This window comes from Heteronotia binoei, chromosome 4, assembly GCF_032191835.1.
Source record: "Heteronotia binoei isolate CCM8104 ecotype False Entrance Well chromosome 4, APGP_CSIRO_Hbin_v1, whole genome shotgun sequence".
In the NCBI taxonomy this organism is placed as follows: domain Eukaryota; kingdom Metazoa; phylum Chordata; class Lepidosauria; order Squamata; family Gekkonidae; genus Heteronotia; species Heteronotia binoei.
This window is the reverse complement of record NC_083226.1, coordinates 86015164-86040153: the sequence shown is the minus strand read 5'-3', so window position 1 is coordinate 86040153 and position 24990 is coordinate 86015164.

Genomic DNA, 24990 nt, shown 5'->3' with positions numbered 1-24990 from the left:
ACTCTAACTTGCCTGGGAAATAATAGATGTTTATATAACAAATGCTAGAAGTGTCCAGGGTAAAATCGTTCCTGAGTACTGGAAGGTAACAAATGTCACCCCCATCTTTAAAAAGGTTCCAGAGGAGTTCAGGGAAATTACAGGCCAGTCAGTCTGACTTCAATACCGGGAAAGTTGGTAGAAACCATTATCAAGGACAGAATGAGTAGGCACATTGATGAACACGGGTTATTGAGGAAGACTCAGCATGGGTTCCATAAGGGAAGATCTTGTCTCACTAACCTGTTAGAGTTTTTTGAGGGGGTGAACAAACATGTGGACAAAAGGGACCCAATAGATGTTGTTTACCTTTACTTCCAGAAAGCTTTTGATAAAGTTCCTCATCAAAGGCTCCTTAGTAAGCTCAAGAGTCATGGGGTAAAAGAATAAGTCCTCTTGTGAATAAAAAACTGGCTAATTAATAGGAAAAAGAGAGTGAGTATAAATGGGTAGTTTTCAGAGTGGAGGGTGGTAAGCAGTGTGGTGCTGCAGTGCTCAGTACTGGTTCCGATGCTTTTTAACTTGTTCAATAATGATTTGGAGTTGGGAGCGAGCAGTGAAGTGGCTAAGTTTCTGGATGACACTAAATTGTTCTGGGTGGTGAGAACCAGAGAGGATTGTGAGGCACTCCAAAGGGATCTGTTGAGGCTGGGCGAGTGGATGTCAACGTGGCAGATGAGGTTCAACGTGGCCAAGTGCAAAGTAATGCACATTGGGGCCAAAAGTTCTAGCTATAAATACAAGTTGATGGGGCGTGACATGGTGGAAACTGATCAAGAGAGAAATCTTTGGGTCATGGTAGATAACTTACTGAAAATGTCAAGACAGTGTGCGACTGCAATAAAAAAGGCCAACGCCATGCTGAGAATTATTAGGAAGGGAATTGAAAACAAATCAGCCTGTATCATAATGCCCCTGTATAAATTGATGGTGTGGCCTCATTTGGAGTACTGTGTACAGTTCTGGTCACCGCATCTCAAAAAATATTTAGCTTTGGGAAAAGTGCAGAAAAGGGCAATTAGAATGATTAAAGGGTTGGAACACTTTCCCTATGAGGAAAGGTTGAAACGCTTGGGGCTCTTTAGCTTGGAGAAATGTCGACTGAGGGGTGACATGATAGAGGTTTCCAAGATTATGTATGGGAAAGAGAAGGTAGAGAAAGAAGTACTTTTCTCCCTTTCTCACAATACAAGAACTCATGGACATTCAATGAAATTGCTGAGCAGTCGGGTTAGAACAGATAAAGGGAAGTCCTTCTATCTAAAGGGTGATTAACACGTGGAATTCACTGCCACAGGAAGTAGTGACGGCTGCCAGCACAGGCAGCTTCAAGAGGGGATTGGAGCAGAAGTCCACACAGACAGTTTCAAGAGGGATCTGGAGCAGAAGTTCATCAGTGGCTATTAGCCACAGGGTATTGATGGAACTTTCTGTCTGGGGAAGTGATGCTCTGTATTCTTGGTGCTTGAGGGGGGCAACAGTGGGAGGGCTTCTAGTGTCCTGTCCTCACTGATGGACCTCCTGATGGTGCCTGGTTTTTTGGTCACTGTGTGACACAGAGTGTTGGACTGGATGAGCTATTGGTCTGATCCAACATGGCTTTTCTTATGTTCTTATCACACCTATGTTGAAATCAGCAAAAAAAAAAAAAGCTTTATATTTTCAAAACTGGTGCACTGACAAGTTTGTTTTTAAAAAATCAATTCTGGTCTATGTACTTCCTCAACTTTCTTTTTGGCATCTAACAGGAGGAGATGCAAAGAAACCGATAGCACAATTGATGTGGTTGATTTGCATAATATGCAAATTCTGTTACCTGGATGTGGGGAACCTGAATATAGCAGCTCTTTTGCTGACTCAGGTTTCAAGTCTGCTGGCCTGCTTTGGTTATGTCTGCCCCCAGGGTCATATCATGACACGCAGGTCATTCACCATTAAAACTATCAGCTTTCCTTTAAGTGTCAGCCTTGTGTGGTATAATCTTTAGAGTGTTGGACTGAGATCTGGGAGAGCCAGGTTCTAATCCCCACTGTCATTCTCAGTCTAACCTACTTGCCAGGGTTGTTGTGAGGATAAATGGAGGAGAGGAGAATGATATAAGATGCCACTTTGGGCCCCAGCTGGGAAGAAAGGTGGGGTATAAATGAAGTAAAGAAATAAAGCTGTATGTGCTGCTTTTGTGCCTGCATAGTTAGTGGTTTTCATCATCCTGGTGCATGCTCAGAACTTAATGGAGTACACTACAGTTCTCAGACAGTAATGAGAGAACTTGTAAATCTGAGTAATAGAAATGAAGTCAAATATCCTTGCCTTTGGATTTCAAGCAAGCAGGACTGGTTCACCCACTAGGCAAACTGGGCAGTTGTCTAGGGCACCAGGAAGGGGGTGCCAAATTGGGCTCATGAAAAATGCCTAGTTTTCCTGCTTACCTTCCCCTTGCCCCCACCTCCTCCCTTCCCTTGAGCTCTGCCCACCCGCCCCCCAGCCTGATCAGAGTGCACTGCACTGTGGTGAGGCTCAGCCCTACCATCTTCGATGCGGCCAGCATCTGTTCCGTCTTTGAAGAGTGCGCTGGAGGCTTCACTCTTCCTCCCTTCCAGTTCCGGAAAGAATGGGAGAGAAGCTTCCTCCAGTGTGCTCTTCAAAGACAGATCAGATGCCGGCCACATCAAAGCTGGTATGGCTGAGCCTCGGCACAGTGCTCTCTGATCGGGGGGCAGTGACGGAGCGCATCACTGCATTGCAGCGCTGCAGAGGGAGGGTGGTGGCAGCAGTGGCAGGGAGGGGAGGCAGTGAGCAGGGAGCCTGCCTGGGGCGCCACACACCCTAAGCCTGGCACTGCAAGCAGGATAGGACAATGGGCAAAATGGAACGCTTGAGAGACAAGCCATTTGCTCTAAAAATGTTAGGTGATGTGATGCCCTTGAGTACTATTTTTCTTGTTGACTTAAAATGCAGCAGAGGTTAAAATTAATTTACTTGATACACAGCCTTTCAACTAAAAGAATGAAGACATTTCATTTCACATGGAAGTGTTGTGCAAAAATATATTGCTTAAAATTACCATTCATCTGGAAGGAATTAATTTTTCAAAAGTGCCCTATCACTTAAAATTTCTAGTGTTGTTTAAGGGAAAAATTTCTTGCAATAAGAAAAATGAGCAAACACTAAACATTTGTAGCTAGTTACTGAAACCAAGAAAACCAATAGTATAAGTTTGCGGCCACCTGAATCTTCTTGCTTTTCTCAAGACAACATCTTTATTATAAGTTCAGGCACTGATGCCTTTTGTTTTCTAGTATCTGAAGATAAGGGAATTATAGATGGTATATTAGTCTTAACACTGCATTTTTCTGACTCTTATTTTTGAACAAGAACGACATATCCATATAATCCAAAAGCAGCCTTAGAAATTCTACTTGAAATATTCTGTATTGTTGCTGATCTCTTGCTCTGACTAGATATGCAGTAGTATCCTATATCTCCATAGTCATTAAGAAATGAAAAATAATTTTCCTTTGAGGTGAATAGAGTTCCAGGCTTATTTTTATTCTTTTTCTTTTCTCCTCCTTCCCTCACCATATGTTGTTTTCCTTTGTTTACTGCAGCTGCTCTGAGCCAATTCTGTTGTGTTCATTTCTTTTGAAAGAGTTTGGATGAAGGCCACCATATCAAATACACTGTGCTATAAGAGCACCTATCACTTAAAAGGTGTCAGATAGTCACTGCCTCTTAGCAAAAAGTATGCACAAGCTTGTGTTTGAAAAGCTTCCTCCGCTGCCTTTTCAACAAAGGAAAGAAAAGTCTTTTGTATGTGGTATGTTTACTGATGAAGGCTCCTTTTTTGAGATTTTTCAGGATTTTTTCTCTTTCTCAAGGATGTCAATTATTCAGAGACAATTTTGTATACTCTCATTGGCAACCTAAATGGAAATGCTAAGTGCTAAGCTTTACTTCTATGAGAACCAAGACATTTCTTCTTAGGAGAATAAAGATTGAGGTCCTTTCAATGGAGGGATTCCTGTTTGAAATGTTGGGCTTCATTACTCTTTCCTTGTCTGCCTCTCATGAGGTAAGGGTAAAAATGCTTTAATTTCCCATTGAAAGTTTGGAAGAAATACTGAGATATATGTTCCATATGACCCCTGCCATCCCTTGCATAGCTTTTGTTCCAGATATTTTTGTGCCAGAGTGGAGGAGAGGGAGGTGGAAGGCCCCCCCCCCCCCCGGTTTGCATGCAAGGTACAGTCCCTTCTGTTGTTGTTTTAAATTGTATTTATTGTATTTATTGATTTTATTATATGTGACTTTTTTATCTGTATGTGATCCAACCTGAGCCCGTCTGGAAAGGGCAGAATATAAGTGAACCAAATAAATAAAATTCTTGACTCCAAAGTTTTAGGGTTGGCTGCCTCAACTTGGCCACTTTCAGAGCCTCCAGCTTTGGTCCCTACCCAAGAAGGCTTCAGAGAAATGGCAATTCCTGCAGTGGATGGGAAGGGGTGCTCCCTGACTTTTTAAAAAGCCCGTCTGATTTTAAAAATCCTGACTATGGTCCTGCTCATATATGTTCAAAAAGTAGAGTATTTTTGGATGTACACAACATGTCAACATACTCATATGAATGTCAACATTCCATGAGCAAGTTGAATGGACGCATTCCCTCAGTTAAAGGGCTACTTGTCTAGGGTTACTACATCCAGGTAGGGAAATAAATAGAGATCTGACAGTTGAGCCAGGGTGTGCATGGTTTGGGGTGGGATCTCAGTGGGATATGCCTAGATCCCACCCTCCAAAACTGCCACATCCTCTAGGAAAACTGATCTCTGTAGACATGATGAGCTGCAATTCTGGGAGATCTCCAGACTCCATCTGGAGGCTTGAAACTCTACATAATACTGTCCATCTTACATATTTTTCCTTGAGAACAGTCAATACAGTTTACTTCCTGGTAAACATGCATTGAATTTTAGCTGCATGCGACTTGACATTTATCATAAATTTAGAGTCTGTATGATGCTCCATCCCCTCTCAAGCATGGGTTAAACTAACAACATATTTCTCTTAGAGGTGTCTCTGTGCACCTAAGTTCATTCTAACATGTAGCTAGCATTTTAAACATTATCCCCATATGCTAATACAGAAAAGAAATACATTAGACTACAGTGGATGTATAACTCTTATTTGGTGAAAATGGGTTTAGCATATACAATGAAATTTAAAAAAAAACAATATCCCTGTTGAGTCCTGGAGATGAGTTTGTTCCAAGTGTTGTAATAATTCATAATTCTCCTTCCTATTTAATTCTTAAGTTCTTTTGCAATAAATCAGCTGCTCTGAGGTCGCCCATTGAATGTCTTGGAAGGCTGAAGTGTTCTCCTACAGGTTTTTTAGTTTTGTGATTTCTGATGTCAGATTTGTGTCCATTTATCCTTTGGTGTAGGGTTCAACCTGTGTATAGAACTGAAAGACATTGTTGGTACTTAATGGCATATACATTAGAAGAAGAGCAAGTGAACAAGCATGACATGGTGTAGCTGATGTTGTTCGGACCAGTGATTGTGTTGTCTAGGTGTATGTGGCAGCAAAGTTGGCATCTGGGTTTATTGCAAGCTCTGGTACCAGTGTCCATGTTCAAAAGAGTTGTTGTGTTATTGTGGGTGAGGAGCTGCTTGAGATTGGGGGGATGTCTGTGTGCAAGAAAAGGTTTGCCCCCCAGTATTTGTGAAAGAAAGCTGTCATTGTCCAATAGAGGTTGTAAGTCATTGAGAGTTGTGTGTTACCACTAATGGTGTTCTATTATTGTCATACCATACCATAGACCTTTATTGGCATTAATACAAGAATACAGTATACTTTAAAACCAACAGTGACACTATAGAATATAATAAAACCTTAAAAAACCAGCAAAAGTTAAATGACATAAAATAGCAGTAGGCTATGCATGAGTAAAAGCCTCTCTGATTTGGATCGCAACCTGTAAAAAGCAAGCAACGTGAGTAGTGACAAAGTTGTGTTTCCCGTGGAGTAAAAAACGAACCTTGGCATTGTCAGAAAGGCCTTGATGGTCAGAAGGCAGTGCATCTAAGTATCTTGCACGTGGACTGCTATAAAAAGGGCAGTCCAAAAGAACATGAGGGACCGTTTCGATGACTCCTTGACTACAAGGGCATTGTCTAAGATTGCGGGGGATTCTGTGGTATCTTCCGAAAAGGATGACCGATGGTAATGCATTAAATCTAGCCAGCATGAATGCTCTTCTTTGGTGAGGATCAGTTAAAAAGAGGAAATAGGGAGCTAAAAGCCCAGGAATCTGGGATAAACCCAGATAGCTTGGGGAGCAAGTTTTCCGAGCTGCCTCAGTTAGATGTTGCAACTGGATATCTAGTAGTCTACGTTTAATGGATTGAAATACCGCAGAAGCAGAGGATAGATAAAATGCATCCAAGGAAATTTCTATGGATGTGATTTTCTTTTAGATCAGGGTCAACCATTTGGATGCATGATGGTCCATCAGCATCAAAAAGGTGAAAGAATTCTGATCAGAATTAAATAAAAGGCGCAGCCAAAACTTAAAGGTCAAAAGCCAGGCGTGAGTTTCCAGCAGCAACAGTCCAGTTTCCATGCAAATTGCAGCATAAGGAACACAGTTGGGTAGTCCCAGAATTTTCCTCAAAAAGAAGGATTGTAGGCCTTCAGTGGTGTGATCAAAGGCACTGATCCATATGGGGGCACCATATAAAAGTTGGGGGCTAGATTTTGCATTAAAAACTCTTAGAGCCAAAGGGACATATCGGTTCCCTTTCAGATAAAGGAAACGGGCAATAGCCAAGGCACTAGTTCTTGCCACTGTTAGAGCGCACTTGCGATGGGTTGCCCAGCTCCCATTACAGGAAAAATTAATCCCCAGATATTTGGTAGTTTTGACCTGTTCAATAGGGTTTCCCTGGACTGACCATAATAGTTGCTTCCAAGATTTAGAGAAAACTAAAATCTTTGTTTTCCCATAATTCAGGGTTAACTCGTTGTTATTGAGATAGGTCATAACTTGGTATAATAGACGCCTCAATCCAATTTGGGAACATGACAATAAGACGGCATCATCCGCATATAAAAGGATGGGAACGTGACGGTGAGCAATTTTAGGGGCATGCCCATCGATTGCATATAAAACAGGTGCTAGATCATTTTAAAAAAAGATTAAAAAGTGCTGGGGCAAGGATACAGCCCTGTTTCACACCCTTACAAATTGGAATTTCCGAAGTTAGATTTCCCTGGAGGTTGTACTTAACTTGACAGCTGGTATGTGTATACAGTTTTTTAATCAAGGTAAGCAATCTGGAATCCATGTTCATCCTGGCCAACTTAACCCAGAGCAACTATCTAGGAACTGAGTCAAACGCCACCTTGAGGTCTAAAAAGGCAGCGAAGAGTTTGTTGCCAGATTTCCCACTGTATTTGGAAACTAGCTGTGATAAAACGACACAGTGGTCAAGGGTGGATTTACCATGGCGGAACCCTATTTGTTCTGGGCCTAGTATGTTGTTTGTTGTCAGTCAGCTTTCTAGTTTCACTAGGAGGTGTTTGGCATAAAGCTTGCCGACAACTGATAGGAGGCTAATCGGCCGATAGTTCTCAGGTAATGAAGGATTGCCCTTTTTATGGATGGGGACAATGATTGATTGGTCCATGTCCTGGGCATTATTCCAGTGTTATTTATCATAGTAAACAGGGCAGCCAGGGGTGGAGCCCACCATTCTGGGTGGAACTTCAATAGCTCTGGAATGACTGTGTCAGGGCCGGGGGCCTTTTTGGACTTAAGTTGCGAAATCAGGGTAATGATGTCCTCCGGGGACACAGGTGGCCACTCAGGATGTTCACTGATGTCAGTTTCAAGGGAAATGGGGAAATTTGCCCCATCATTTTCAAAAAAATTTAAAAAGTATGAGTGCCAGGCTTGGGAAGAAATTGTTATTGTGGAGTAAGGTTTCCCCTGCAGATCCCCAGAGATTAAAGCCCAAAATTTCCCACTATCGTTGGACCTAGAAGCTTCGATCAGGCGCTCCCATTGGGCCCTTGCAAGCTGTAGCTTCTTGGCCTTGGCCATATCTAACAGCTTGTGTTTAACAATGAAATAATCTTTTGGTAACACAGACTTTTTTTGGCTCCTATAGTGATGATAGATAGAGCGAAGTGTGGACTTCAAGCGAAGACATTCTCTGTTGTGCCAGGGATTATATTTAAATTTGCCTTTAAAAACCACAGGAGAAGAGGGGTTAAGGAGGGAAATAACATTAAAGACAAGGTTGTCATAGGAGGAGATAACTTCTGTGGGATTCATGGAAGACATAAGGGAGAGTCGTAAATTCTCAAGTGCTTGCTCGTTGATTATTAGCTGGGTTCTCACAGCAAGGTTGCGTGACCAAGTAAGTCTGGGGAGGGACCCAGCGGATGTGTCTGCCCTTACACAGGCTGGGTTATCATCAGGAGGTGATGGATTGTCAAATATAAAAACCAGGGGAAAATGGTCACTCTCAGAGTGATTGTCAATATAAAAATGTACTAAATAATCTTTAAAAGATGGAGGGATTAAAATATAATCTAAGACGCTGCAGCCTCTGATTGATGCAAAGGTGACTTCCCCTGGGAAATCCCTGTCAGAGGAGTCATTTAGCACTAGTTTATCAAATTGGATGCAATACTTAGCAAATAGAATGTCCGCCTGGTTGATGCGGGCATCTTTAGAAATCCTGCCAGACCTAAAAAAACAAGGGAGGGAAACATTGGGGTCTAAGTTCAAGAGAGCCAAGAGGTCCCGGTCATCTTTACCAATTCTAGCATTAAAATCTCCAAGTAAAATAATATCTGTCATGGGAAAGAGGTGCTCAAGTTGTTCGAGATATGTGGTCATACGATGCCAAAGGGTGCATAGCGAAGCTTTGTCAGGAGAGGGGGGAAGGTAGACATTAACAACAATAAACACAAAGCTATGACAGCTAAAACGAAAAGCATGGGCAAGGGGGTTGCAAGCAGGTAGTTCTAGCACTTTAAATTTAGATTGCTGAGAGACTAGTAAAGACAAGCCTGCTTGGAGACGACCACGTGAATTACTTTTAAACCCAGGTAAGAAGTATGCTAGAAAACCCTCGAGTTCCAGGATGGAGTCTGGCCCCTGAAGCTGCAAATTGTTAAGCATATTTTGTGTGGTTGTAATATCAGGTGCCACGCAGGATCTAGCCTTAAGTTGAAGGCGGAGCAGGCAGCAGTTTTCTGAGAGGGGTGGGGCCAGGGGAAGGACACCAATGCACAAGGTCTCCCACCATCTGCATTTATTCCTTGATTCTTGTGCAGGTAAGTTAGATGGTCCAACTTGGAATGCAGAGAGGCTAAATTGTTCCACATAAGCTCCAAAGTTCTTGCTACAAGGGAGCAAAAGTCAGCTAACGAGCAATTAGAGTCTTTTGTGTTGTCAGTCACTCTGAAATTAACCTCAGGGAGGCTTGTAAGACATACCTTGTCCTTGGAATGATCAACACTATTACTGTTGTTGATTGGACTGTTGGAGCCGACTGCCTTTTCTGTTGGTGAGGGCAGTTCACTAGGGTCATCATTATAAACATTATCATTAGCAGCCAAAACCTCAAAACGGTTGCAAATTGGAACCTGGGTGGAATAAAAGTCTCTGTCATGCCTGCCCCTGCTGACTCAGAGCAGGTGCCTGCTTCTGACCCCGCCCCTGCGGTGCAGATGCCTTCAGCAACAGAGGACGTAAGTCCTGAAGGAGCCAGCCAGCAGCAGGGGCCACCTGAAACCAATCTGGCCACACCAGGTACTAGCTCATCTCCCCCAGACTCACCAACACCTGGGGCCCGCCTGCGCGAGAGGAGACGCCTGGAATTCAGGAACAGGCGTAGAGAGGCGCGCATGCGGGCTAGAAGAGATCTGAGCCCGGAGTTCTAACGAGCCAATTAGCCAGCAGTATATCTGGGATCCTGGCCTCAGGCCAAACTGTGCTGGCAACAAGCGAACACCCTTGGATGTGTCTGCGTCTCGCACCCCTTGCTTCGGAAAGAACCTGTGCATTCCTGACCCGGCCTGACCCATAGACTGGTATTCTGGACTCTGGCTTTGCTTATCGGACTGGCTTAGGTATCGTTTGATCTCGGCTTTGCTTCCCGGCTTCTGACTCTCGGCTTCCCTGACCAAGCTTCCGTCTCACCCTCCAGCCTGCCTGTTTACGTTATCAATCAACTGGACTGTTTTACGACCACTCCCTGTGCTTCGCCTGGGCTGTCCGCGAGAGGTCCTGGCTCGTTGCCAGGACGATAGCAGCCGCAGCTTCGTGTCAGAGACTCGGGCCGTGACAGCTTGCCAGCACCCAAAACTCACCAGGCACGCTCATGACGGACCAAGCGGCAGGAGGCATGGACCCCTTGCCGGGGCTCCTAGACCAGGTGCAGCAATTAACCCAAGCGGTGATTACTCTGCAGCAGCAGACTGCGTCCAATGCCGTGGCCTTGGCTGCCGCCGCTGCTCCCCGCTCTCGCTGCCCGGTGAGCATTCCTGAGAAATTCGCAGGAAACTTGGAAGAGTTCCCTGCCTTCCTCGCCCAGTGTGAACTATACATGGAGATAAGGCAGGGCGACTTCCCTACAGACAAAACAAAAGTCTGTTTTATCCTGAGCCTGCTTAAAGGGCCAGCGGCCAAGTGGGCCACTCCTCTGCTGCTAGAGCCCTCGCCGCTGCTAGCAGACTACACACGGTTCAAGGCACACTTCCAGGCCGCCTATGCCAACCCTGTGCGTGCTGAGACAGCTAATCGCAAGATACGGGCTCTGCACCAAGGCCAGAACTCTGTGTCTCAGTATACCACAGAGTTCCAGCTGCTGGCTCAAGACCTGGCCTGGAATGAAGCTGCCTTGGTGGACCAGTACACTGAAGGCCTCTCCGATGCCGTCCTGGACGAACTGGCACGCACCGACCGCCCAGCCGCCCTCCAGGACCTGATCCTGCTGTGTCTACGCATTGATGGGCGACTGCAAGGTCGGCGCCAGAGGCAGAAGAGGGGCACTACTCCAACAAGGCCCCCCCCGGCGGCTCCCGTTCCAGGTACCCCAGCTTTACCGCCGGCTGTAGAACCCATGCAGCTGGGCGGCGCCCGCCCTCGCCTGACCCCTGAGGAGAAGAACCGACGGCGCACCCACAACCTGTGCCTGTATTGTGGAGGGGACGGGCATTTTGCAAGCTCCTGCCCGGCCAAATCAAAGCGCACCCCGAGCTCCGCTGCCTCGGTAAAAGGCCAGCCCCAGGTCTAGCCGGATCTCCTGGCCTGGGGCACTCCTTGAGGTCCTCTAGCTCCGTCCATCCACCACCCACCCCGTTCCTGGTCCCGATCCGCCTGCAGCTTCCCGACGACCGGTGGATCTTTGTCCATGCCATGTTGGACTCAGGGGCTGCCTGCTGCTACATGGACAGCCACTTTGCCAAGGAGCATGGCGTCCCCGTTCGGGAAAAGGGAACTCCTACACTGGTCGAGGCAGTGGATGGTCGTCTGCTGCGCTCGGGGCCGGTCCGCCACGAAACTCTACCACTCGTTTTGTGGGTCCAACAGCGCCAAGGGAAGCAGACCTTCGATTTGGCCCGCATGCCACGCTTCCCTGTTATCTTGGGCCTGTCCTGGCTGCAAGCCCACAACCCCCATGTGGACTGGGTGCAACGTGAACTGAGCTTTTCGAGTACCCTCGCACCCTGTTCCCCGCTACCACCCGACTCGACTCAGGTGCCGCCTGTCAACCAACCCGGTTCCCCACGCACCACCAGCCTCCTGGGGGCCGCCACCACACTCCCAACTCCCTACCAGGAGTTCGCGGACGTCTTCAATGAGAAGGAAGCAGACCAGCTTCCCCCACATCGGCCCTACGATTGCGCCATCGACCTGGTGCCCGGCGCTCCGCTACCCGCAGGCCGCCTGTACCCCATGGCAGACCCGGAACTGGCTGCCCTCCGGGAGTACTTGGACAAGAACTTGGCCCGAGGGTTCATTAGACCCTCCACCTCGCCCCTGTCTTCACCTGTCCTGTTCGTTAAGAAGAAGACCGGGGACCTGCGACTCTGCAACGACTACCGGGCCCTCAATAAGATTACCATTCGGAACCGCTACCCGCTCCCACTGATCCCTGAGCTCCTCGACCGCGTCAAAGGGGCCACGATCTACACCAAGCTCGACCTTCGCGGGGCCTACAACTTGGTTCGTATCAAAGCCGGGGATGAGTGGAAGACCGCTTTTGGCACCAGGTATGGCCAATACGAACATCTGGTCATGCCCTTTGGGCTCACCAATGCCCCCGCCGTCTTCCAACATTTTATGAATGACGTTTTCCGTGACCTGCTAGACCGGTTCCTGATCATTTATTTAGATGACATTTTGGTCTACTCTGCATCCGAACAGGAGCACATCCACCACGTCCGCCAGGTGCTACAGCGACTCCGAGCCAATCGCCTGTATGCCAAGCTGGAGAAATGTGCTTTCCACCTCCAGTCCGTTGAGTTCCTGGGGCACATCATTTCCCCCCAGGGAACCCAGATGGATCCGCGGAAGGTCGACGCCATCCTTCAATGGCAGGCCCCTCGAAGTCGGAAGGACATCCAGCGCCTCCTGGGCTTCGCCAATTATTACAGGCAATTCATCGCGGGCTACGCCGACCTCACCAAGCCCTTGACCAGACTCCTCCGACCGAAGGAGCCCTTTCAGTGGACCCCCGAAGCCGACCGGGCCTTCCGCCAGCTCAAGCAGAGTTTTTCCTCCAGTCCCCTTCTGCGGTACCCTGACCCGAGCTTGCCCTTCATGGTGGAAGCGGACGCCTCCAATGTGGCCCTCGGAGCCGTGCTCTCCCAGCGGGACGAGCCTAGCCAGCCATGGCAGCCCTGCGCCTACTACTCCCGGCAGCTCTCGGCTGCCGAACGCAATTACACCATTTGGGAGAGAGAGCTCCTGGCTATCAAGGTGGCCTTTGAGGTCTGGCGCCACCACCTTGAGGGGGCCAGGCATCCGGTCCAAGTCTTCACCGACCATCGTAACCTGGAACATTTGCAGACCACCCGCCGGCTGAACCAGCGGCAGATCCGGTGGTCCCTGTTCTTCTCACGATTTGACTTTACCATCACCTACGTCCCGCACTCCCAGAACCAGAGAGCCGACGCTCTGTCCCGCCGGCCGGACTATAACACCTCTAGTGCCACCGAAGCCCCCAGGGCTAGTATTCTGCCACCCTCGGTCTTTGCCGCCACTCTGACCGCACCCGCCCTGGTGGCCGAGATACAGGCCAGCCAAGACACCGACCCGTGGGCGCAGAAACACCTGCAGGAACCGCAGCAAGACCCTGCCGGAGAACTATCCACCCGGGATGGGCTGCTCTACCATCGGGAGCAGTTGTACGTCCCTCCCGGGCCTCTCCGATCCCGCATCCTCCGGCTGGCCCACGATGCCCCCCCGGCTGGGCACTTCGGGCAGCACAAGACCGCCCATCTGTTGACCCGGGACTTCTGGTGGCCTCGCGTCCGAGCGGACGTTAGTCGCTACGTGGCTTCTTGCGAGGTCTGCCGCCGAGCCAAGAACGTACCGGCCAAGCCCTCCGGTCTCCTGCAACCCCTGCCGACTCCCGCCGGTCCCTGGGACGTGGTGTCCATGGACTTTATCGTAGACCTGCCACGATCCCAGGGCCACACCTGCATTTTCGTTGTGGTGGACCTGTTCACCAAAATGGCCCACTTCGTCCCCTGTGCCAGAGTACCATCCGGGCCGGAGACTGCCCAGCTGTACCTAAACCACGTCTTCCGCCTGCACGGGTTACCCACGCAGGTCATCTCGGATCGGGGCCCACAATTCACATCCCGCTTTTGGCAGGCCTTCCAGCACGGTTTGGGGACAGAACTACACCTGTCTTCCGCCTACCATCCCCAGACCGACGGGCAGACCGAGCGGACCAACGCCACCTTGGAGCAGTACTTGCGCTGCTATACCAGCTATCAGCAAGACAACTGGGCCACTCTGCTACCCCTGGCAGAGTTCGCGTATAACAACGCAGTCCACAGCTCTACGCGGACCACGCCGTTTGCCGCCAACTATGGACTGCACCCCCGATTCTTCCCTCCGCTCGGCCCCTCCGCCAACGTTCCCGCAGCCACCGACCGACTTGAGGAACTCCACGCGCTCCACGCCCTCCTGCGCACTCAGCTCCAGCGCGCCAAGGACGCTTACAAACTGGCCGCGGACCGACATCGCCAGGACGGAGCCCCCCTCAAGGTCGGAGATTCTGTCTGGCTCTCGACCCGGTACCTCCGGACTCCTGGCCGGTCCTCCAAGCTAACCGATCGGTTCATCGGGCCCTTCCCCATAGAGGCGCAAGTCAACCCCGTGGCATTCCGCCTACGCCTTCCGGCCCACCTCCGGATACACCCCGTATTCCACCGCTCCCTCCTCCAACCAGCGGCAGCGCCGGACCCAAACAGGGACGTTCCACCACCGCCTCCGCCACCGGTGCTGGTGGACGATGAGGAAGAGTTTGAAGTCCACCAGATCCTAGACTCCCGGCTGCACCGAGGTCAACTCCAGTACCTGGTGGACTGGGAAGGCTACCCTCCCGAGGATCGCTCCTGGGAACCGGCTGCCCACCTGCATACCCCTGACCTGCTCCGGCAGTTTCATGAGGCCTACCCAGATAAGCCAGGCGGCTTGGATGAGGGGGGGCCTGAGGGGGGGGATAGTGTCATGCCTGCCCCTGCTGACTCAGAGCAGGTGCCTGCTTCTGACCCCGCCCCTGCGGTGCAGATGCCTTCAGCAACAGAGGACGTAAGTCCTGAAGGAGCCAGCCAGCAGCAGGGGCCACCTGAAACCAATCTGGCCACACCAGGTACTAGCTCATCTCCCCCAGACTCACCAACACCTGGGGCCCGCCTGCGCGAGAGGAGACGCCTGGAATTCAGGAACAGGCGTAGAGAGGCGCGCATGCGGGCTAGAAGAGATCTGAGCCCGGAGTTCTAACGAGCCAATTAGCCAGCAGTATATCTGGGATCCTGGCCTCAGGCCAAACTGTGCTGGCAACAAGCGAACACCCTTGGATGTGTCTGCGTCTCGCACCCCTTGCTTCGGAAAGAACCTGTGCATTCCTGACCCGGCCTGACCCATAGACTGGTATTCTGGACTCTGGCTTTGCTTATCGGACTGGCTTAGGTATCGTTTGATCTCGGCTTTGCTTCCCGGCTTCTGACTCTCGGCTTCCCTGACCAAGCTTCCGTCTCACCCTCCAGCCTGCCTGTTTACGTTATCAATCAACTGGACTGTTTTACGACCACTCCCTGTGCTTCGCCTGGGCTGTCCGCGAGAGGTCCTGGCTCGTTGCCAGGACGATAGCAGCCGCAGCTTCGTGTCAGAGACTCGGGCCGTGACAGTCTCCAATTTTTAATTGCTTGGGAAGTGGGAGTGAATCTTCTGTATCCCCTGGGTGTTTGGAGACCCGCATGGTGGTTAGGCGTCTTTCTGCAAAGTTCCTTGGCCCTGGGTATAGCCTCAACGGCAGCACTTCACACCAATTCACTGTTGTTAAAAGAAGAGCTTGCAGGGCAACTAAGAGGAAATAACAGTGATAAGTTTCTAAGTAAGCAAAGCTCCCACTTGGTAGCCTTCCAGAGTCAGAGACGGTGAGGACGCCAGCCAATTATCCAATTAAGCAGGGGAGGTTTGCATTCCTCTAAAGCTCTGCTTCCATTTGAAAGAGTTAAGATAGAAAAGGTAAAATCCTCAGGGTTAAAACAAAAAAATTAAAATTAAAAGAGGCTTATCATAGACTTATCGTTATAGAGCCGTAGAGCCACACGTCTGCCCTATTATTGGCTTTTTTGGGCCTGTCTTGTAACAGGTTTTCTCTGGTTACCATTCTGGTTTTGTTAATCTGTTTCCTGACTTCATCAGGTGGATACTTTAGTTCCAAAAAGGTTTGTTGTAGACCCCTCAGGTGAGAATCTCTGTCAGTAGGACTGGAACAGATGCAGCTGTAACGTAGAGTCTGGCTGTGTACAATGGATTGCTTGATATGTTTAGGATGGTAGTTGGAGCATGCAGGTATGTTTTTCGGTCAGTAGGTTTCTGGTACAAGGTGGTGTCTATGTGTTTATTGTGTATTTTTACAGAAGTGTTCAGAAAATGTATTTCTTACATTCATCACTCCATTGTCAGGTTGATGGTGGTGTGAAAGTCATGGAATGCCTGGTGGAACATGTCCAGGGATTCTTTACCATGTGTCCAGACAATAAAAATGTCATCAATGTAATGCAGGCGTAAGAGAGGTATGAGTGGGTGGGCGTCTAGAAAGCATGGCTCCAAGTCTGTTATAAAGATGTTAGCATATTGTGGGGCCATGCAGGTGCCCATGGCTGTACCATTGATCTGGAGGAACAGTTCATCACCAAATCTGAAGTGATTATGGGTGAGGACAAAATGTGGGTATTTGTACCTCTCTGAGTTTGCAGTGATATACTTGGGTCTGGAGTCAGGCCAGTAATGAGTTCTACCTATCAATTAAACGTATTGTTACTTTGGCTGACACAAGTGATTCATTTTTTTTTTCTTACATGCTAATGATGGCAAAGTTTAAGTGTTTCCATATTGCCTGTCCATGAATGATGATTAAGCACATTTCCAAAACTTTAAAAAAAATCCCCATTTTTATTCTTAAATGAATTCTCTAGCATGATGGTTGTGCAGAGTCATTGATACAACTGTAAAGTTTGATTTGATTTGGTTCTGGCTGGCATTTCCTCACTGATTCTCATTGATTTTTCTTTCTGTTCATGTGTTTTAATTGTTTTTATTTATATTTTAAATCTAGTTTAATGTTTTTATTATTAGCTGCCTTGGGGACCCTAAGTTGGGTGGAAAGGTGGCTTTAAAATGTTCTGAATGTTCTGAAAAAAGTACACATCATCTCCCCTCAGCCATGATCCTCTTTTGGTGACATTTTGGTCATTCCCTCTTGGCCTACTTTACCTAACAAGATAATTGCTGTGAGAATACAGTGCACTAAAGCCCCTAAAATGAGGTCAGGATAAAATAGCAATAGTAATAAAGAAACAACTACTGGGATTCATTTACAAAGACACAGCATAATCTTTAAGAGACATAAGAGGTACCCTTTTTCAACAGCTGAAAACTTTGGCGTATATGGCTGTTTGGCTGGTGTACCAAGCCTGCTAGAGGCAACTACCTCTGGACAGGCTATGGACTTTGTGTTATCCATGGCAGCGCTGGGACTCTTCCAGATTGTATCTGGGAGAGACGGTGGCTCAGTGGTAGAGCATCTGCTTGGGAAGCAGAAGGTCCTAGGTTCAATCCCCGGCATCTCCAAAAAGGGTCCAGGCAAATAGGTGTGAAAAACCTCAGCTTGAGACCCTGGAGAGCTGCTGCCAGTCTGAGAAGACAATACTGACTTTGATGGACCGAGGGTCTGATTCAGTATAAGGCAGCTTCATATGTTCATATCAGTCCCCCCACACTAAACTGGCTCCATGCTGGATTTGATCTTTGGTACATGGATTGATATGGATCTGATGGCTGTTGCTGGTCAGATTATTATGCTCTGAAGGTCTGGCTGAGTGCACCCCCCCCCCACCCATTTAGGTGGCAAGCGGATTTATGCTCTTCCACAGAGACTACTGGATCCAGTTAATTTCCAGAATACTCTGCAGGATCCAATGCCTTCTGAGAGGTAGGTGGGGCTGAGAGAGCTCTCCAAGTACTGCTCTTGAGCAGAACAGCTTTGAGAGAGTTATGACTGATGCAAGGTCACTCCAACAGTCGCATGTGGAGGAGTGGAGAATCAAACCCAGTTCTTCCAGATAAGAGTCCATGAACTTAACCACTACACCAAACTGGTTTTTAAAAAAGAAAAAAGACTGCTTTCCTCCAATACTTGGGGCTTAGAGTGGTGTAACAATTCACCCAGAAAATCTTAGTCATAAGCCCATTTAATTGACGATGCCTAGATGCTTTTACTTCACAGGGCTGAAGTCAAATAAATGCAGTGCTTGGCATACTTTTAAAACATTTGAATACATTTGAATAGACATGCTGCTCACTGGTAGTGACCAGGCAGCCACTTCAAGTACAGGCTGTTTGGCTGTTCGCAACCTGTTTGCATCTATCCACAGGAACAGGCTTTCAAAAAACATAAAAAAAAAACATTTGATGGCTGTGAATTTTAGATCTGTTGGGAAAATTTTGTTCTCTACCCACCAGTTTTTGTGAGGTATGTAATCAGATGGAAATCAAGTGGTTCTTATCAACCATCGTGGAAACTTTGCTGAACTGCAACAAATGAGGGAGGGGGCATATCAGAAGATGCCCTGACCAGGATGGTCCAGACTAGCCCAATCCTGTCAGATCTCAGAACTAAGCAGAGTCAGCCCAGGTTAGTATTTGGATGGGAGACCACCAGTGAAGTTCAGGGTCATTATGCAGAGGCAAGCAATGGCAAATTGCCTCTGAATATCTTTTATCTTGAAAATCTTAGGGATCTACCACAAGTCAGCTGTAATTTGATGGCACTTTCCTCCACCACCAAATTAGAAGCCCAGCTGAAGCTGTCAGCTTGGGTTGTAGAGAAAAGGATGAGTTTACTCCTGTTTTCTTCTGTCAAAGCTCTCAGTTTAGGGTGGGAGGAAAGAAAGAGATAATTTCTTTTCTTCCTAACTTATGCAGGCAGCTTGGGCTGCAGAAAAAAAGGAAAGTATTCTCCTCCTCTCCTTTTTGCAGTGTAAAAGGCAATCACTTCTGATCTCCAGTTTCATGGTATTTTTCAAGGGTGGGGGTTGGATCAGAAGCTGACTTCCAGCTGATCATCAGGCAGATACAAACTTGCCCAGTGGCTATTTGAGTTGCTCAATGAAAGCTGAACATTGATTGGATCACAGCTTTGTGGCAAAATTTGTGGGCTCTCTAACCTTTATCTCCTAACCTTTTAATACTTGTACTTCTGCAAAGAGATTACACTGTTCTCCACTACATTTTCTTCTCACAGTCACCCAGCATATGACTGGCCCAAGGTCACACACAAGAAGCTGCCTTATACTGTATCAGACAATTGGTCCATCAAGGTGAGTATTGTCTGCTCTGGCTGGTAGCTGCTGTCATAGGTCTTTCACTGCCTTGAGACTTTACCAGGCAGTCCATACTGTTTGTCACCATCTCAGTGGACAACTCTAACCCATTGCCTGGTAAAAAAGTAACAGCTAGCTCATCGTCTCTTTGAGATGAGTCATCCTGAACCAGAGATATTTCATCTTCTGTTGGCTTTTCCCCAAGATTCAGTTTAAAAACCTTCTGCATGCCTAGCAAATGTTCTACCACTGAGCCACAGTTCCTTCTCTCTACAACAAGCAACCGTGGCAGAGTAGAGATTTGAACAAGGACCAATATATCATACTGTTTCTCAGTGTTGATATAAAAATAAATACACAACCTCCCCAGCAATTTGAGGATTGTTAATGAATGGTGAAAAATAATCAAATAACATTGTAAAAAAAAATTAGTTTGTATGGAAATAGTTATCCAAAAATAATCCACTCTCCCAATTCACTCCCTGATTAAACTTCATTGTTATGATGAAAATGTATTAGACTTGATGAAGGTTTTCTCAGCTCTGTTTTTAAAAAGAGGTTTAAGCAAGCAAACATGTCAATCAGATCTAGGAGCAAAAGACTGGGAGATTGATAACATGTAATAGTTAAACTCTCTCTTGAAGTGTTGCTGGCTAATGGCTCATGCATTATTGTCCTGATATTGATCTGATACTTGCACAGACCTAATATCAGGACAGGGAGTAGAGCAATTTAGCATTGCAAACAGATGTTCTATACTTGGAACACCCACTTTCTCTGCAAGAGTTCATGAGAAGAACAGTCACTTCATAGTGAGCATTTATGGTGGATTTACAAGCTGCTTTTCTTTATATGTGAAGAGCCCCATGGCACAGAGTGTTGAAGTGCAGTACTGCAGTCCTAAGCTCTGCTCATGAGTCACTACCTGAGTTCGATCCCCAGTGGAAGCTGGGTTTTCAGGTAGTCGGCTCAAGGTTGACTCAGCCTTCCAGCCTTCCGAGGTCGGTAAAATGAGTACCCAGCTTGCTGGGGGTAAAGTGTAAATGACTGGGGAAGGCAATGGCAAACCACCCCGTAAAAAGTCTGCCGTGAAAATGTTGTGAAAGCAACGTCACCCCAGAGTTGGAAATGACTGGTGCTTGCACAGGCGACCTTTCCTTTCCTTTCTTTATATGCAATACATACTGCTGTACAAAAAAGTTTTCAAAATGTGATCTGGGAATTGCCACAAAGACATAAATTGTAGTCTTGCTGCACAATCTGAGAAGGTGAAAATGACAATGCCTTCCTGACATCTGTGTAGTATCTCTGTAAGAGAAATTAATGTTTACAGATAAAATGGAACAAAAGCATATGATGATTGAGATGGGTCTAGAAAAGTGTTTTGCAATAGCAGAAAAAGGAGAAAGATTTATATATTACACATAATACATGAAGCTCCCTTATACTGAATCAGACTCAAAGTCCATCAAAGTCAGTATTATCTACTCAGACTGGAAGTGGTTCTCCAGGGTCTCATACAGAAGTCTTTCACATCACCTACTACCTGAGCCTTTTCTTAAAGTGAAGCCCAATATTCAACTTTTAAGTACCACATAACCTGAACAAAATTTCCTCCAGCTTTCAGATCCAACTGAACTAGGTTAAAGTTGACCATTTGCTGGTACTGCTGTTATACCTGAGGCTGAGCTGCTGCTCCTGTTTCCATTTTGCTGCACCATCTTTGACAGGATTTCCCAAGGGCTGCGAGCGCAGGGCAAAGAAGGAAAGTGATTTAGCTGTTATGTGTCCAACAGATCCACCATCCAACTGGAATATTTCACAGTGTAATTTTTTGGCATTTCTCTGCATAGCATTTTTTCTAATCACATTAGCAACTCGCTAGCTTGTTGATTGGTCTCTTAAACTGGGTGCTTTTTGTCCCACTATTGGACATTAATTGAAAGATCTGGCCAGCCCTTTATTTGCAACCACTGAGAGAAGACTGGGTGGAGGGACAAAGGCAGAGGTTTCAACTCCATTTAATTTTCCCACTAAGTCTGCTGGATATCTACCAAGTGGCAAAATCTATGTTTGTATCCTATAAAAGGCTGTAAGTGTTGTCAAGGGCTGCAAGGTGGAGACAGCCAAATGACCAAATTCTGTTCTCACACACACAATATATATCAATCTGTTGCACCTTTTGTCCAATAATTTCATGGCTTTGGTTCTATCTATCAGTACAGTAGCAGCTTTTCCTCTGGAATGGTTTTGCCATCTGCCATGGAGGAAAGGGAAGTTTTTTCTGATTCCCACTCCCTGTTGCAGGTTCACAATTTGGTCCCTGATTAGTAGATAGGAGATTAGTAGATACCTTTCCTCATCAAGCCGCATTCCAAAGTGACAGGTGCCCCACCCTCACAGCCCCATCCCCCACCCCCACAAATGAATGCTAGATGTTTCCTATGGGAACTGAGGCAACTGTCCTGATGGAGCTCCTGACCTCCTGATCCACCCGCAAATGAATGCCAGATGTTTCCTAATGTAGGGCATTTGTGCCTGTACAAAAGTGGTGCTTTGGGGGGGAAGCTATGTTTTACAGGGGAAAGTGTATATACATTTACTGTGGTCTCCTCTGCCTTTGTCCCCCCCACCCAGTCTTCTCTCAGTGGTTGCAAATAAAGGGCTGGCCAGATCTTTCAATTAATGTCCAATAGTGGGACAAAAAGCACCCAGTTTAAGAGACCAATCAACAAGCTAGCGAGTTGCCAATGTGATTAGAAAAAAATGCTATGCAGAGAAATGCCAAAAAATTACACTGTGAAATATTCCAGTTGGATGGTGGATCTGTTGGACACATAACAGCTAAATCACTTTCCTTCTTTGCCCTGCGCTCTCAGCCCTTGGGAAATCCTGTCAAAGATGGTGCAGCAAAATGGAAACAGGAGCAGCAGCTCAGCCTCAGGTATAACAGCAGTACCAGCAAATGGTCAACTTTGACCTAGTTCAGTTGGATTTGAAAGCTGGAGGAAATTTTGTTCAGGTTATGTGGTACTTAAAAGTTGAATATTGGGCTTCACTTTAAGAAAATTGAAAACAATTTTCATTGGAAGGAATTCAATGGGTGACTGGCAATGTTCCCTCTAATCTACATGTGCACATCTGCCTGCCATCACCCTCCCACCTCCAAGCCGTCCCTGACTTACTAGGAGCCAGCTTTGAAAGTGGTGCCTCCCCAGTTGTCTGGATGGGTGGGAAGCACCAAGAAAGTGTCCAGGGAGCCACAGACGGGGAGCAGGAGTGCTCTGGACACTCCCTGGGGTGCCTGCAGCCTGTCCCTCTTCCATGGGCTGTCAGGACACTCCCAGGCACTCCTTTTCCAGGTGGCTCACTTCTGGGATGCCTTGATGCTGCCTGGAGCTGCCTGTCTGTAAGCAGCCATTGTTTGTCCTCTTCTATACTTTTTCCAAATCTATTATGTCCTTTTTGAGATACTGTGACCAGTACTGCACACAGTATTCCAAATGTGGATGTACCAGTGAGCTATACGTTACAATACTGGCTCTGGCTGCTTTACTTTCAACACCTTTTCTAATAATCCCCAACACAGAGTTGTTTTTTTCACCTCTGCAGCATACCAGGTTGATGCTTTCATTAAGGTTTCTACTATGACCCCAAGACTTTCCCCCTCTCTTAGCAAGTTCAGACCCCTTTAACCTACACTTGAAATTGAGAATTTTTTTGTTCCAAGGTTACACTTACCAACTGTGGGTTCATTTGCCACACTGTTGCCAACTAACCCAATTTGTGAAGATCCTTATCTTTGGTTTTCTCCATCCTGAATAATTTTGTGTCATTAGTAAACTTGGTCACTATACTACTCATTCATCATTTATGAACAATACTGATCCTTATGGGATCCCACTGTTTACTTACTTCCATTGTGAGAAGAGAACTGTCATTTATTTCTACTCTTTGCTTCCTGCCTTTTAACCAATTTTTAATCCATAAGAGAACCTGTCCCGCATGGAGGAAAATACATCTCTCCCTTAAACACCCCCCAGCCCTCCCCCAAACACTCCCAGCTGACTCCCAGATCCCAGACTGACACTATAAACACTGAGAGTATCTCACTGATCCTCAGAATGCATTCAACCTGCTTTGCAGCATGCATACTAGGGCTTCAACTCATACAAGGTTTTTTTCAGAAGTTGGAAGGAAGAAATGCATAAACCGAGCAAGCTGAGAGCGATGTCACATCTCTCTGACAGGATATGTCTCCTCATCTGAAAGCAATCCTGGTGTGGAGATTTTATTAAATTGTAAAGCAGGGATTTCGTTTTCTGTGTAATAAAAGTGGAATACATGAGTGCAAGGAAGTACCACCACCACCACTGTATTGCTTATTTCACTGCATTGATCCATCTTTTCCTCCTAGGCCATTATGTAAATGATAACTGGCTAGATTAAAGACTTCTGCTTTGTCTCACACTTGGGATGGAGGATCCCTTGGATAAAGCAAACAATCCATGGGGACTTTGCCCAGTTGGATGGAAGACAGAAATGTATTTCCCATTGAAACCAACAGAGAACAACTATCAACATGGTGAATCAAAACACATGCTATAACAATATTATATATGCCATTAAATGCCGACAATGCCCCTCAGTTCTCTACATAGGGCAAACAGGACAAACCCTACACCAAAGGATAAATGGACACAAATCTGTCATCAGGAATTACAGAACTGAGAAACCTGTTGGAGAACACTTTAACCTTCCTGAGCATTCAATGGGTGACCTCAAAGTAGCTGTTTATTGCAAAGGAACTTCAAGAACAAAATGGAAAGAGAAATTGCTGAATTACAAATTATCATGAAACTTGGAACAAACACCTCCCCAGGACTGAACAGGGATATTGTTTTTTTTATCTCATTATATATGCTAAACCAGCTCTCACTGAGTATAGCTGTGCATCCACAGTGTTCCAATGTATTTCTCTTTTAGAACAGTGTATCAGAATAATGTTTTTTTTGGGGGGGGGGTTGTGTTGACATGCTAAAATGAGGGATGTGGGCTGTTTGTCTCATTACATATACTAAACCACCTTCCACTATACTTTAGTACACCCTGTTTTTCTAATGGCTATCTTATATTATTTCTCTTTTAGAACAGAGTATCAGAATATTTGGGTTTTTGGTTTTTTGTCTTTTGTCTTTTTGTATTGACATACTCAAATGGGGGATATTGGCTGTTTGTCTTATTGCATATACCAACCCATCTTAAGGCAAACTATATGGATGTTATAATCTCTTGAGAAACCATGTCCTCTGTTTAAACTAACAAAGACAGAATGTTACCTAGATTTATGGCACCCGCACCTATGACAGCAGTCTGTTTTTATCACTCTCCAATGTTTTTTCAACCCTGTTTTGTCCTACACTAACAAACACAGATCCCTATCTGTGATTCTTTTAATCTGCTAAAAACATTCCCATGATTCCACACTGCCCACTTATATTAAGTATTGCTGCTTGCCATTCCCATTTTGTCTGATGAAGGCTGCTTAAGAGCATACGAAAGCTTACATTCTAAAAAAAACTTAGTTGGTCTTAAAGGTGTACTTGTCTACTGCTTTGTTCTAATGCTATAACAATGTTAAGGAATCTGAAAATAAAAAAAGTTAAAGAACAAAATAAGTCTCCTCTAAATCTGAATAAAATTAATCAGATCATATAGCATACACACATACACATTTAGCTAAGTCATAGAAATGTAGTTCTTGTCAGAAACCTGGCTTCATTTCAAGACTTCATTCTTTTG